We start from the raw sequence: 16,159 nt of genomic DNA on the forward strand, positions 1-16,159 counted from the left end.
TAATATTTGTATACATAATTTGAATCTTCATAATATTGACTGGCTATTAATATTTCTAATTTATTCTTAGAAATAATAATAAGTGCAGAAATAATCTAAGTGCGAGAGACAGAGGAAACTTTACACATTGGAAATATTAACATTTAGTTTGAAACTCTGGGAATCTACAAATATAATCCTCATAGGAAAAGGTTTACTTTTTAAAACAAAATAAGATTATTTGTCAGATGTGGAAATCTGCAGTGAATCAGAAGAGCTGTTGTGCTCTACTGAGACCCAGTTTCTTCTTCAAAGGTTGTGAAGCAGACATGGAAAAATAATTCTCTGCAGGCTTCTTTGGGTCAAAAACCAAACAGGAAAAAGACTTTAACCCTTTTTCCCTGAACCAAACTGAACCTTAACGGCTTCTCAAGTGAGCTAGGTTGTCTGGGGTCATAGATTTAGCTGAAGTAAATACTATGCTCTGAGGTAGGTCTTAAGGTGGCCCCGCTATGAGAAAGGCTACATACAGTCCTTTTTCAGCTATATTCTAACTTTCTCCATCTCCTAAATGAAGGCTTTTCAATACTTTTTCTGCTGTGCAGCCAGTCCTTTCCATATGTTGCTGCATTAGGAAATTGAAAGGCAAACTTTCTTATTCCACTATGAAGTCCCGCAGCACCTTTGAAGGCACACAGTGCTGTTTCTGAAACTAAGACTTTCAGACCTTGCAAGCAGTTTGCCTCAGACCGAGATCACCTGGGAACCATATGTAAGTCTCTATGCACTCTTCAGAGAGTGGGTGGGTTATAAATAACTAAGGGGGTGTAGATTTCTCATCTGGGGTTAGGTAATAGCAGAGTACAAGCTTGGCCATTCTCAATACATCTCACAGGTGGCCTCTCCATACTGTGTTGGTTTCCCATGACCGTGGCCAAAGCACTGTATGCCCTATGTTCTGTGGGAGAGTTTTGCTTTCCCTCTTTACAGAAGACATCAAAGTGAACCATTTCCCACAAGTACTTTTCATCTGCTTGATTCAATTGCCTTTGTCTCATTGGGAACGTTCAGATTTTATTTTTCGTATCTTTGAGAAGATTTGTCACTGAGCAAGGTTTGAGAATTAGTGCTATGGTGCTTCCTCACAGATCTATGTCATTTCCATATCCTGATATAACCTTCCTGTATATTTCACATTATTACTGTATAGCACCGTATTTCATATACCACGGTGCCAGGTCCACTTCCCCCCCTCAGAAGTTCAACATTATAAATAAATACGCTGTAAATACACAAGCTTATTTGTCTGATATGAGCTGGTTATTCAGAGGGAATTACGAACTGGTAATAAATGCATCTCAGCTTATTCTTACAATAACTTTGGTCACTCAGGAAAGGGCTAAAATTGGCACTGCGTGCTGCATGCAGTGCAATCCTAAACAGCACTCACCCTTTAAGCCCTATGAAATTAATGGACTTTAAAAAGGTGTAGCTCTGTTAGGATTACATTTTAAATTATGTAATGAAAAACTCTTACATATAAATGTGATTGCTGTAAGAGGTACCTTGAACCTTCTATTCTGTAGCCTCACAGATGGTGTTCTTTCTTTCTTTCTTTCTTTCTTTCTTTCTTTCTTTCTTTCTTTCTTTCTTTCTTTCTTTCTTTCTTTCTTTCTTTCTTTCTTTCTTTCTTTCTTTCTTTCTTTCTTTCTTTCTTTCTTTCTTTCTATTTAGGATGTGGTGCACATTTTGATTAACCCAGAGTGGCCAGTAAATAATATTGCCTTTGTCTGATAACAGGAGCTATGTTTTTCCTTTGCTACCACAGAACTGATTGAATACATTAGCTTGTGGTGAGGCTATAGGAAAGCCACACACAGCTACTAAGCCACTAAGTCTCAGACAGCCTACCAGCCAAATACCCACCATGAATTACATATCACATCCTCCCACATGTTCAGTCACTGGGTCATTTGCACCATACAGCATGCTAGGAGCTGTCCAGTAAACCTCTACCTCAGACCCTTTCTCCAAGCTCACACTGAGATCTATGGCTATGTGTTCAGCCCTTGAAAGGGGCACATCTCTCTCTGCCAGAGCTCTGCAGGGCAGCCACCTGGTCACAACCAACAAAATTCATAAAGCACTATGCCTTTAATGTTTCTGCCCAGGATGACACTTCCACTGAAGAACTGTTTTGCACTCTTTCCCCCCACTAAAGCACCTGCATCGGCCTCCTGGTCAGTCCGTTCGATAGGTTGTACCTATCAATGTGATGCAGAAAGACCATAAGACTGTAAGATTGTGCTGCTCAAATGCAGTCTGGCTACCCTAAAATCAACAGGTATGTTACCATTGACTTCTGGGAGACATAGCTTAATCATATCATTCAGCGGTTCGGCACATTCAAAATCTAAACAAAAAAGACACTCATTCTGTCTGGCTCATCCACTGACCTACTATAAAGAATCCTCATTATTTACTACTACAGATTTACCTTTAAAAAAAGAATTTTATTGCACAATTGCCATTTCAAATCTATACGATGTAGGTGGAGATGGAACGCCAGCATAATATTGCATAGTATCAGGATGTGGTCAAGACGATCATAAAAGGAACGCTCTTTAATGTCCAGACCAATATGGCTTTTAAACACAATCTGAAGGATTCAGATGCTGAATTCCCTTAGGCACTTCTGAAAACATCACAGCTAAATGCTGTCGAATACACTTCCATGTACAATCAACAAAACAGATATGAATGTCAAAAAATGAGAATCACCTAAAAGAATATTTATAAAATATTCTTTTTAGGGTTTCAGTTTTTAATCAGGTTAAATCATGGGATTGAGCGGAACATCATTCAACTGAAGCTGCAGCTCAAAATGAACTGGAACTGAGGTTTTGGGGATATTCACGTTTATTTAGTCAATTCATCCATCAATTGCGTAAAAGGCAAATTATTACTGTATTACCTACTTCTTTTGACTGCTATTTTCATTCTGGAAAAAATGGATGTAGGTTGGGCTGATTGTTAAGAAACAGTTGCTACTTTCTAGATCAGGGGTAGGGAACCTGCGGCTCTCCAGATGTTCAGGAACTACAATTCCCATCAGCCTCTGTCAGCATGGCCAATTGGCCATGCTGGTAGGGGCTGATGGGAATTGTAGTTCCTGAACATCTGGAGAGCCGCAGGTTCCCTACCCCTGTTCTAGATGGTTTTGTTTTAGAAAGATGACAAGGTTGTGTCTAAGTTATTTAGCCAGATGCCACTTGCAGCCTTTTGTTTAGAGATTGCTGCCCCTTTACAAAGTGAAAAATGGACACACAAAACCACAAGCTTAACCTAAAGTGACCTGACATCTGATTGCTTGTATCAGTTATTCTCAGACTTCAGAAACCCAAGAACCAGAACCCAAATCTTCCCCTAGTCCCTTGCTAATGACCACTTCACACTAGACAGCCCTCTTTTAAATCATGCAACAATCCACCTATGCCCTAAGGAAGCCTCTGTCCCCTAGTGACCTCAAAAGTATACAAGGAAAACCACAACAGCAACATATAAAAGCAATGTCAAGTCTCATAGGGGAGCTGAATATAAAGGGTCCCAATTCCACAGACACTTACCTAAGCACTGTCTCTCCCACCATTTGTTTGTAAGGGCCTTTGTGCCAGAGGCAGGGGTGGAAAAGCCTTATTGGTGAATAACTTCTAGATAAAACATGGCTGACCTGAGATTGGGGAGCATAGACCTCTTTGGTTCTCCTGGACCTCTTTGGTTTTCACAACCCTGAATAATTTTGTGTCATCTGGAAAACTGGCCACTATACTGCTTATCCAAGTTCCAGATCAACTTATGAACACATTAAATAGTACCAACCCCAATACTGATCCTTGTGGGACCTCACTGTTTACTTCCACTGCGATAACTCTCTGTTTATTTCTGCTCTTTGCTTCCTGTCGTTTAACCAGTTTTTAATTCATAAGATAACTCATCCTCCTATTCCATAATTTGGTAGGTGGACTAGACCTACCCACATGCTGACCTGCAGGCTAGATCTGAATGTTTGCTTTGTGCTGGTTAGAAGACCTTTAGAAGGCAAAATATTTTTCTCTGTGTTGTAGAAAGGAGAATTTGTGAAGAAACAAATAAATTCTTTGAACCCAATTGTTGCTGGGCTGAAAGTTTAGGCTTAAAAAGAAAAGAGTTTATTTAGAATGGATGATAAGTATTTTCAGTCAGACGTTGGGTGAGTCATAATTTGTATGAAATAAACATAAATCTTGAGGGGAAAAGAAAACAAACATTGAAAGTAAAAAAAATGTTTCTAATTATAGTTGAAGAATACAATCCTCCGCAGAGTTACAACCTCCAGCCAGCTTTTTAGTGTAGAAAAATGGAAAAGGTTGTCCTCTTTGATCACCCGAAAGGTAAACATGCTGTGGATCATGGGATCAGACAGGGCCTGAATAATAAGAGGAACTTTATGAAAGTGAACAAAAAGTTGGCTGGATCCAACCCGCTGGTCTTCAATGTAGAAGGGTGAGACTTTGCTTTGGATTGTACTTTAAACAGTCTTAACATTCCTTTTACACATGAAAGAGCTCTTCTTGAATATTGACTGGGACTTTCTACACAAGCCTTTTAAAATGTTTTGAGGCAGGAAATAAAATGTTTCCTCCATGGAGTTCCGGATTGCTTTTTCCTTTTTGGTTCTGAAAATGCTTTATTTCCACTGCAGATCAGCTGATTGATAACATCTATCTCTGCCTGGCTCCTGTAACAAGAGGAAGATTATTTCTAAGCTTGTGTTGGTGCACAGGATCTGACCTATGGAGAAGGGGTAAAAGGGGTCTCATTAAGGCAGCTGAGAGTAATTCTTTGATCAACGTAAGTCAGGTGGGACCAGCAAATAGGTAATGCAAGGATAGCAGGCCAGTGAAGATAGCAGAGATTCTGAATTATGAATGGGCATTGGTGTTACAAAGTACCCCAAACTATGGTACTAATATTGACTATACAAGGTGATCAAATACTTTGAGAGGATGCACAAATTACATGGATTAAAAAGATAAAATATTTAATAAGTATCACCATTATAGCTAGATCAGACTTTATATGTAATCAGGAATTTGTTTTGTTTTTACAGAACCTTTACACTGTAAAAACTGCATCCATTAATTATTAGAAACAGTTTTCTGAAGTAATACATAGGAAGAAAACAGCTAAATGAATCTACCAGGCTTGTAAGAAATCTCATTTTGTTATCAAACATGCATGTACAAAGTCTTGCTTTCTTGAGTTCTCAGGAAGAGAATTGTGTAGACTTTGGCCTAATATGTCTGCACACTGTTTTTATTATGAAATTACAATATAGCTGAATACTTTTCCCTTGGGCAAACTAATTGTTAATAATGACACAGACTGTCAATTTCAGTTACAAAGGAATTCATCACAAACCACTGAAGTCTGCCAGCTCTCTCCAAACATGTCAAATTTCATTATCGTGCTTAAGTGTAAAAAGCGCTTTGGATAGTTATTCCACTAGAACAGGGAAAGGAAGTGATTCACCACCGTGAGCCACGCTGGCAACTTAAGCATGAACAGCAGATAATTTGCATCAGCAGAAGATGTCAGCTGATATAGTTGGAAATAGTTTCCTCTTGCACCTCAAGAGGACCAGACGTTTCTGCAGTTCATTTAGAAGTGCGCAGAATTATTCTGTGAACTAATGGGAAGCAGAAAAGGCAAACCTCAATGTGGTACCTGTGTTCTGTAAGCATTTTGTAAGAGTGCATGCAGCAATTGTTGGAAAGTGCCTGGATGGAGCTATCATGTAGACAAATTTTGCCCCAAACAGTGTGAATATATCACAGAAATGACATTTGAATGAGCTTTAAATAATTCTGGCTCATTTATATTGTCATGTGTTTATTCATTATGCCATGCCAACGTAAACAGTCTTTTTCTTCTTCTAGTGTGGATACAAGTAACTACTGACTGTACTATTTGCAGGATGCCTCTTTCAGCCTTCCCAGGAACACTCCCTGTTCAAGGAAGGAGCTGAAAATTTCCAACAGGGTCACATCTCATCACCACTGGCCTTTCCCCGCCATGACAGGCACAGATGAAGAGAATAAGTGATACGCTTTAGAGTCGGAAGAACTTTGTCAACATCAGTCTGGTAGAGCAGACTAAAGTGATCCAATATCAGACCACAAAACAGCCCAAGGCCTTCAGTTCATTTACTGTATCAATAGCTTGAGGGAGATTGTGGCAAACACAAGACATAGTTTATGAAACACAAGACATCACTCAAGATAATATTGGGTTAAAAGTGTAAAATTGGTTTTTGCCTTGGTCTTCCCATTCATCCAAGAAAGGCATTTGTTTTTACAAAATTTAGAGAAGGGTTTCAATTACGGTAAACAAGGCAAGGCAAAAAGGACAAATGTCACAACAGCTCAAGAGGTTAATGATGAATTTAAAACATAATATAAATCCTATAATGGGCAGTAGATTTGATGAAAGTAATATCAGGCACAAGTAGAGATAGAATCCATTATTCCATTTCATAAAGCACAGGATAAGATACCATTCGGTGGGTACATTAAACCTGCTAGACTGAACACTTTTTAAAAATCAATAGCATTAAAATACTAGTAATGTGAACACAGCCATGCAGGATTTTATTGTGTATTGGGAATACACATATGTATTGAATCAAAATTGTCAGAAGTCTGAAATTTCTGACATTATTATAAATAATACGGCAAGAAAGGACTGAGGGAGGGTTAAACTACTAGAAAATCATTTTGGGGTTATTCTAGAAATGTGTGAGCTATTTTTTTTTTCAAGAATGGAGTGGCCTCTTAAAGTTTTGGGGCTGAAATGAATAATAGGAGAGATAAAATTTACAGAAGAAATTGTATATCTGTCTCTGTAATGTCAGAATAGAAATGGTCTTCACTGACGGTGTGCTGGGATTCTCATTGTAGCTATCAGTTCCCAAAGAATTGCTTTCTTAGTCGGCTGCATTAACATTCAAACAAGACTGCTGTGGCATCTTAAAAGTTAAAATTGTAAAAATAAAAAGCATAAGCTTTTATGAACTACTTTCCATGTCCTCAGAGTGGATTCCAGGAGCAGCAAAGGGCGTAGGAGATTAAGAGCTGGTGTATCTAATCTGGAGGAACCGGGTTTGATTCCCAGCTCTGCCGCCTGAGCTGTTGAGGCTTATCTGGGGAATTCAGATTAGCCTGTACACTCCCACACACGCCAGCTGGGTGGCCTTGGGCTAGTCACAGCTTCTCGGAACTCTCTCAGCCCCACCTACTTCACAGGGTGTTTGTTATGAGGGGCGAAGGGCAAGGAGATTGTAAGCCCCTTTGAGTCTCCTATAGGAGAGAAAGGGGGGGGATATAAATCCAAACTCTTCTCTTCTTCTTCTTCTACACAAAAGCTCATGCTACAATTAAAACCTGATAACCTTCAAGGTGCTGCAAGATTCCTGTTTAATTGCATTATACACATGTTAGGTTGGTGTATTTTTTGTAGCTGAATGTAGACTGGTTTTTTTTAAAAAAAACAACCACCCTATTTTTCTTTGAAAGAAATGAATGAGCCAGGCCAAAGCAACAGAAGGAACTTTGACAAGGGTCTGCTGGCAAAGGATGAAAGAAGAAGCAGTCTGGATGTTAGATGCTATAAACATTTCAAGAGCTGCTGCTTTTTATGAGGAAAACTAGGACTGGAGCTGATGATAAAAAGTGATAAGGCATCCCTATCAGCATTCTTCAGTCAGTGAACTGCCTGGTAAACCAGGGCTTAAGGGTCATCCTGGGTGCCTCACCCGCCATTTATTATCCCAGCCTTTCTGACTGGTGTGAGGACTTCTTTTCAGAGCATATTGACTTTGTCTGAGGTACAGCATGTTTATGCTAGAAGTGGATCGTACTCTTCAAAGGCCGTGTTCCTTTCTCCCCCTATTTTGCTCAGATTTCAAAACCAGCCTCCTCTAAACAGTTTGTACTGGGTCATCAACCCCCACAGCATCACCCGGCGGTCCCTGCTGTTTATTTAGCTTGTACTTCTGCCTAAATGGTTACAGACAATATGACGAGCGCAAATCTCAGCTGAAATGTGGAAGATTGTGAAACGCATTGCAATGGGCCTGGAACCTTCCATGTTGTAAAGAGTGATGGGTGAGGTGCTGAGGAAAAACACACACTGGGTCCTGACAGCGGTTGTGGGCCTCACCTTCAGAGTCTGTATTCCCACACTTTCCCATCTGCTCACTGCTGTTAAGTTCAAAGTCAGAGTACAAAATCTGTTTAGTCAGATGGGACAGCTTGCTGTTAGATGTTCAGAGGGGTGTTCGGTATCCAATGACTAACCCTCACACTTGGCAAAATGCAACATTTGTTCTCCAGAGACACTACCAAGTTGAATTTAATATGCATTCGTAGCGGCAGGACGCTGAGAGAAAAAGAAAATAATATTTTAAGATAGAATTCTCTTCAAATGTTCAGATTTTCAGACTGGTACTCTATTTCTGCGGGAATTGTGACTAAGCAAGTCAATGTTTCCAGGTGCTTCTGTTTAGCTTTATTATTTGTATGACACAGTTGGACAGTTGCCAAGGTGAACAAAAAAATAGCATGCCTATTCGTTTAACTGGGAAAACTCAAAATACACAAGATACTATTCAAATAAATATAGCAATTAGTTGCAGTAAAAAAGGGGGTTTCTCCAATGATCTTCTCTTCTGTCTATTCTCTCATCAAATTTCACACACGCTGGAGGAAAATCTGTGTGCCAGAGTGGTGTGGTGATTAATCTCATTTGGAAAAAGTTTAGATTCTATTCCCTATTTAGCCATGAAGCTCACTTGGGTCACTCACTCTTTCTTAACAGGATTGTGAGGATAAAATGGGGGGGGGGGGAAGGAACCATGTATACCATGTTGAGCCAATGGATGGATGGATGGATGGATGGATGGATGGATGGATGGATGGATGGATGGATGGATGGATGGATGGATGGATGGATGGATGGATGGATGGATGGATGGATGGATGGGTGGATGGGTGGATGGGTATATTCCTTGACTTCTGGGACATGCTTATCTGCATCAGAATCTTTGACTTACATGCATGCCTAATTGCCATAACCATGCTCTCAAAGAAAAATAAACATGCTGTACTTCAAATAAAAGGCAATTGGAAAAGATTTAAATTAGCATGAATTATACACAAGCTCCCAATAAAATGCTATTTTTATTTGCAATGGGAAAGTGGTTTTTACATGTCAAAAGGGAGCTAACGAATACAAGTTTCACTATTCCTGTAGTCCCTACAGGAATTTCTAATTTTCTAATAACACTGCCTATAGTTGTTCATGACAGAGTATTTGAGATTGTGCATACTTGATTTTTTTTGTAGTAGCAACTTGAAAAAGGCTTCATCTTTGTCCTGGAGTTCCGCAAGAACAGGATTGCCTCAATTTCATCACAGTCAAAAGTCACTTATGCATGCACTACTTACCCTGTGGCTGTTTGCCTCGCAGTGGTTTTGCCCAGTGGTTTTATGTTTACACAGGGGTTCTCCTCCCCCAGAGTGTCCCTAGCCAAGGCAAAAATCGAACTCCTCCTCTTCCTCCTTCTTCTAAGGCTATCTCCATTTTGTTTCAGAGCTAATTTCTAACAGCACTAACAGAATTCAGGGTTCCCAGTAACAAGTCATCATGACAATCTTTGATATCTTCTGGCAAATCTCCCCAGTTGAAGTAATTAGTGGTTGACAATGTCTGTCCCCCTCCCCCAAATTAAGGGAACAGAAACAAAACAACAACAAATCCTGAAAGAAGCTTAAAGTTGTGCAGCATTAATCATTATTGAAAAATTAGTAAAGGGATCCCTTTAGCTGCTTCGGCACCCAACAGATATTGTAAACGAGTTACCATCTCTTACTTTCAGCAGATGTTAATTGCTGAAGTCTAGACTCCAAACCTCTTATCTTGATTGTGAATATGGGAACGGGTAGCTCTTTCAGATTAACAGTCCAGTCTTAAAGAGGTTTTCTCAGAAGAACATCCCACCCAGCTAATTACGATTTACTCCCAAGTAAGCATACACAGGATTGCCCCCTAGACACACACAGTTATCTAGATTTTGTTGTTTGACAAATGCCCAGCAGTCTATTTCCAGTCAACACGGCTACTCCCCATTTGTTTGCTATTGAGTAGGACTTAAATGCAACCATTGTACTGCTATTATGAGCTATTGGTCTGGTGGTAGGAGGTGAATACACGAATTAGATAATTGCATGAACTGGGTCACCTTTGAAATAATCACAGTTGCTACTGAAGTTGTCAAATGTGCAAGCCAGATCACATATGTGGCGTTGTATTTTTGCTCAAACTCATGCAGAAAGCTGAGGCTTCAACCTTTTTTTTTTTTACATAATCCAGGGAAAACAAGAGGGGCGGGCTAGTTCTTTTCAGCCTAGACTGGAAAATCAGAGAGGTTTCACAAGTCAGCATCTACGAAAGGAACCATTCCTAGAGGGAAATGAATGCCTTTTACCTGACCTTTAAGCAGAGATCACTGTTGATTCAATACAGATTTTGCCGTGCAGACTTAGATTTTGCCTTCGAAGTGGAAACGCCAATGCTGTGTTTTGGATGATGGTTTTGGGTACTTAAAACAGAGACCAAGGTAATTATATTTACCCTATTTATCTAAAAGGAGGCTCAGTTCTTTTCTTCATATTCGTCAAGAAAAAGAGGGGGCTGCCTTAAATGTTCACAGAAGTTGAAGTTGTGTCCAGTAATTTTTAAAAGAAAAGTTGTGTGCATAATTTTTTTTTTTGGCGGGGAGGTCACTAGGGCTATCTTATTTTTCTGGTAAATATGGTACTTTTGGGAAAGCTATGCAGTATTTCTACAAAATATGTATCTGTAGAGCTAAACAATGATTCAGCGGTGAATAGCTGGAAACAATTAAGGCCCAAGAACATGAATAAATCAGAGTTCCATGGTGCATTATTCCGAAGTAACACACATAGGAACACACTCCCAGCTCTGCCATAGTTAATTAGTTTCCATGGAGTTATGGGAGGAAAAATGTCATCCAGTGATTTCTTCTTACATTGGCCATCTGGTAAAGTCTAGGTTATTAATTTAGCAGAGCCAGCAGCCAAATTGCAGATGAATATAGATCCTCTCGGTAAGATCTGAGTGGATCTTCAGCATGCTGGCTGACAATGCAACCCTATTTGCCTCTTCCTGCAGTCCTCAGATAGGAAAGACTGAGTTTTAAACAGTTGCATCGAACTGACACAAAGCAGAAGAGGGTGATTCAAGTTTCATCTAGAACACAAACTGTTTTCTTTCGTTGGCGCAAGCGCCAAAGAAATTAAAATGGACATCAGAGGGCGCTGTTTGGCTTTATCACTTGTTTTAGAAGAAAGTTTTGCTAACCACTCTGGAAAGAACCGGGTGAATTTATTTAAGGCAGACCAGATTCTAGCATTTCTGGAAGCAGGAAATTGGATGATATGTTTTATTATTAATTTTTAAAAGCTATTTAGCTTTAGGGGCGGGAGGCATTGCATGTTTAAAAATCTCTTTCTAGGCAAGAGTAGGGTTGTTCGTTCTTTCAATTTCTGTTTTTGCAAACTATCCATCTTTGATTTCAGAGTAATTTCTTGACAACAGAGTGCAGAAATACACAGAAAGGGCTGCTCTCTGGGGAATACATGACTCCAGTGCTGTGTCTAACGTGAACTGAATTGCCTAAATGCAGAAAGTTTTGTATGCTTTTGGACAAAATCAAAAGAATTATTGTACATTGTATATTGCCACGTTTATCTCCCTGGTTTTCAGCTAATGTTGGAGAATCTGCCCAAACTGACCGTCCATACAGGCAAAGTAAAAAATCTAGTTTGGCCTTTAATTTCGGTGCATTCTCAACCATCAAATGGAGGATTTTCTCTGCTTATGCTACCCACTTGTGTATATTCTGCATTCTATCATTCTTCTGTGGAGTAAATGGCTGTAGCCATTTTCGGCAGTCTTTCAAAAGCATCACAGCTTCATGTAAATAATCTCAGCAAAGCCAAAGGTGCTGGTCTCTTTTTTAAAGTCAGCAGTGGGGCGCGTGCTCCCCTTCATTATATAGCATGCGTGTGAATGACTTGCATTCACTTCCCAAGATGGAGCATAGAGCCAGTTCAGAAGATGAATTGTTAGGGTTTTTTTCTGCCCTGAAGAATTTGGCAGCATTGCTCTAACAAAAGACACATGATTTAGCTCTACAATAACTCAATCCACAAGGGAGAGAGAGGATTAGTGGAGGGAATTTTGATATTCAGAGGCAACACCCATTGTAACTGGCATGTTTCACCATTATTAAATCATGGATTTTCCCCAAAGACTTACCATGGGCTAAGCGAATCCTGACAGAATGAGTCACAAGACACCCAATAGAGGGCAGTGTATGAACAGCAACTCTTTGGATTCTCTTCTGGGTTGTCTCCCCTCCCCCAAATCTGGGCGTCTGACCAACATGGAGTAGAAAAAAAATCACAACGAAGAAGTTCCCAACTGAAGTAAAGTAGAAATAGGATAAGCATGTAAAAAGAAACCATGCAGGAGCAATCTGTAATGCATTTTAGATATCAAACATGGATATCGAAAGTGAATTAGCCAAGTGTTCCATTGTAATTTGCAGCCATCATTTTTCAACAAGCCAGCCGGATTTAAGAATAAAGTTTGTGTTTTTCTTCCGCTCTTGCAAACTCTAGAGTTTCACAGAAACAAACCAGACCCATTCCAAATCTTCTAATTGTTTAGCATGAGTGTCTGTACTTCACAGAATCACAGTGCTTATAACTCTAACCAATACATGTTTTCTTAAAACAATGACAGGCAACCTAACTCCCAAAACAGTCTACCTGAGATGTAAATGTAAATGAAAGAGCGGGAGAAGAGAGGAGGAATGCGATTGGCTGGAAATGCTGGCAGCAAGCCAAGCCCTATGGCACTATAATCACCTGGTACAGGGGTGTCAAACTCAACCAGGCCGGATATAACATGAGCCACATCAGTTGCATTTGGGGTAGCCAAATGGCTTGGAGGAAAGTGTCCTAATCCTTTGATAGAGGCATTTGCAGGTTTTCATAATATTCAGCTAAATAACATGACCTGATAAATAGCATCCTATTAAATGTCTATTAAACCGACATTTTACCAGGTCAGTGGGTGACCCCAGCCATCTTCTCCCCAGCCTCCAGTCCAAGCATCGGCTCATTCCGCACATGCAGAATAATGCACTTTCAAACTGCTTTCAGCGCTCTTTGAAGCTGTGCAGAATAGCAAAATCCACTTGCAAACAGTTGTGAAAGTGGTTTGAAAATGCATTATTTTGCGTGTGCGGAAGGGGCCATTGCTTCTTGGTGCCTCAGGGGTCACCTTGGTTGCTTGGTCAGAGAAGGAGAAAATGGGCTGGTATGCAGCCATTTGACACACATGTTGGGGGTTGACAACTTGACACCCATGCTGGGAGAAAGATTTTCTCCTCTGAAGTTTACTGTATTTAAAACAAAAGAAAACAGGACTCCAAAGGCACTAACTAAATGAATTTCAGCATTATGCTTTTGTGAGTCAGTTCCCACTTCATCAGATGCATTGGAGTGTACATCCATGATGCTGATGCTTTTATATTCACAATAAAAGAGGGGAGGGAAATGCTCAAACAAGGTATCATCTAAGTACTAATCCATTTGCTCAGGGTGAGCAAGGGTTACCCTTAACGGTCAGCAGAAGCAAAGCAAACGTAAAATCGTGTGCAAGATGAGCAGATACAGTAGGTAGTTACAGAAGGATATGCAGGGTGTTAGCACCTATGGTGAGTGGGGAATCCCAGATTCTCATTGAGACTGTTTACAATATACATATCACCCTAATGGATGTACACCTCATATGCATCTGATGAGATGATCTCTGACTCACAAAAACTCATGTTGGGATATGTCTTGTTAGTCTTGAAGGTGCTACTGGACTCCTGTTTTATTTTACTACTTCAGACTAATATCACTGTAATCCATCTGGAATTATTTTTAACAGATGCAGTTAGTTAACAAGACTGTATTCATAATACTACAAATCTTTTGCAGTTATCCTGTGATCTTGAGTATCCTTTTTTCCCAGTTCCTTGCCAAGATTTGTTGGCTGCTCTTAAGATAACCTGTAATATCTTGTCTTTGACTCCTACCTCATCTCAATAACATCACAGTAGGATCTAAGTTTAAGTTCATACCAAACATTGTCTTGGATAATTTTTTTTCTATTTTACTACACAGAAATCCATTCCAGGGGGCACTGTGGTAACTATCAGAAGAGTTCCTTTTAAACCAGGGGTCTGCAACCAGGGGTCTGCAATTGGCCATGCTGGCAGGGGCTGATGGGAATTGTAGTCCATGAACATCTGGAGAGCCACAGGTTGCAGACCCCTGGTTTAAATTCTTTAGAAAACGTTGCAAAGATATGGAAGTGGCATTTTAGAGGCACATGAAAACTGCATGTTCCAGACTTCAGGAATTTTTCTGAAGACATATGTTTACTTTTCACCTGTGAATCTCATATGTTCCAAGTTTTATAAACATCAGACCAAGATGCTCCACATGTACCCCATTCATCCTTCCCTTGAGGCCCATCCCACAACTTTAAACAAGAAATCATATAGCCACACTGACAGATAATCCCTCCAATTCCTTGAAAACTCTCCACCATTACCACTACCAAGTTATGTCACCAAAGCCCCAATAGGCATATGAGAATGTATGAAATCACCCCCACCTTGCCATGCGTAAAATGCACAAATCGGCAGATACAACCATGCCAAGTTACTCTCCTTACTGCAGTGACGGCAACAGAAACACAATAACTCTCCCAAGTATCTCTGCAAAGGGAGCTCAAATCCCTTTACACCACAAATACACATTGCCACCAAACCAGCAAACACGTAGGCAAACACACAGAAAAGAAAGAGTGGAATTCTGTTTTAACGTCTTTATCTCATCCAGCCAGCCACCCCCTCCTCTTTATTGAGTTGATTGAGCTGCTGGTAATCAGCCAAGCAAACCTTGTTATTCATCTCCCAACACCTCCCAGTGCACACACACTTGAGATGGGCCCCAAAAGCCCATTTTTAAGGAACATTAAAGACCCTGAGAAATCTCAGGTCCAGTCTTATCACTGATTTCCCCTGTTCCTGTTGATTTAACCCCCATCTGACTGTCTCCCTTGTGTTACTTGACTGCAGCACACACATTTTAAGATAGCAGGCAGCACACACACTGCCTAACATGGCAGGAAAGGGCACTTGTGACCTTTGTCTCAATTCCTCTCCCTGCTGTGTACATGCAAGCAAAAAGTTTTCTGTGTTCGGTGAGCAGCAGCAGCAGCAACTAAAATCAAGACTGGAGGAATGTATATAGCATTCGCTGCATTCTCTTCTTTGCAGTCCGATGTCCTGGCTACCTGCATGCCAGCTCACACAAGAAAAACATTCGCCCACCAATAAAGCAGTGCTGCAGCAAGGAACTAACTGCCACGAAATAGCAGCCCACTCCTGCTTAGAATCAGACCAGTTATCTCTCCACTAATCAGTGATCCAGCTGTGTAACTGGGCTAAACGTCACTTGGAAAAGCAGACCCACCAATGCAACACCCCTCAATTGCAACATTTACATTCCATTAGACTGACTAAAAAATGTCCCCTATCTGTTACCTGCATCATTTTTTTTCTCCTTTTCAGGCAACTGGAAAGTTTCTGAGACGTGTTTAGAGGGCCATATGTTCTTCCAGCAAGTGCTGTTCTTCTCGGCTGTTTGAGCTAAGTGTGCCCTTGGATGCCAAATGCCCTTTCAACTAAGTGCCTAATTGTGTGTTACATTTTCATGCCCGCCCCACCCTCCACCCCCCACCCCCACCCAGGTCTGTCCTAGTCTTGTTTATCAGACATGAGCCGGGAGTTGAGTGACCAAAACGTAACTCTCAAGTGTGTAGGGGCCCAGTTTGGATGGGGTCTGTCCACGGCAGGGATGAAACTTTCCCCTCTGCAACATTTTCTCTACTTGAAACGGCCCCAGGGAGCTACTATTTGCCTTATTGAGCA

The sequence above is a fragment of the Sphaerodactylus townsendi genome, linkage group LG10, assembly GCF_021028975.2.
Source record: "Sphaerodactylus townsendi isolate TG3544 linkage group LG10, MPM_Stown_v2.3, whole genome shotgun sequence".
NCBI lineage: Eukaryota > Metazoa > Chordata > Lepidosauria > Squamata > Sphaerodactylidae > Sphaerodactylus > Sphaerodactylus townsendi.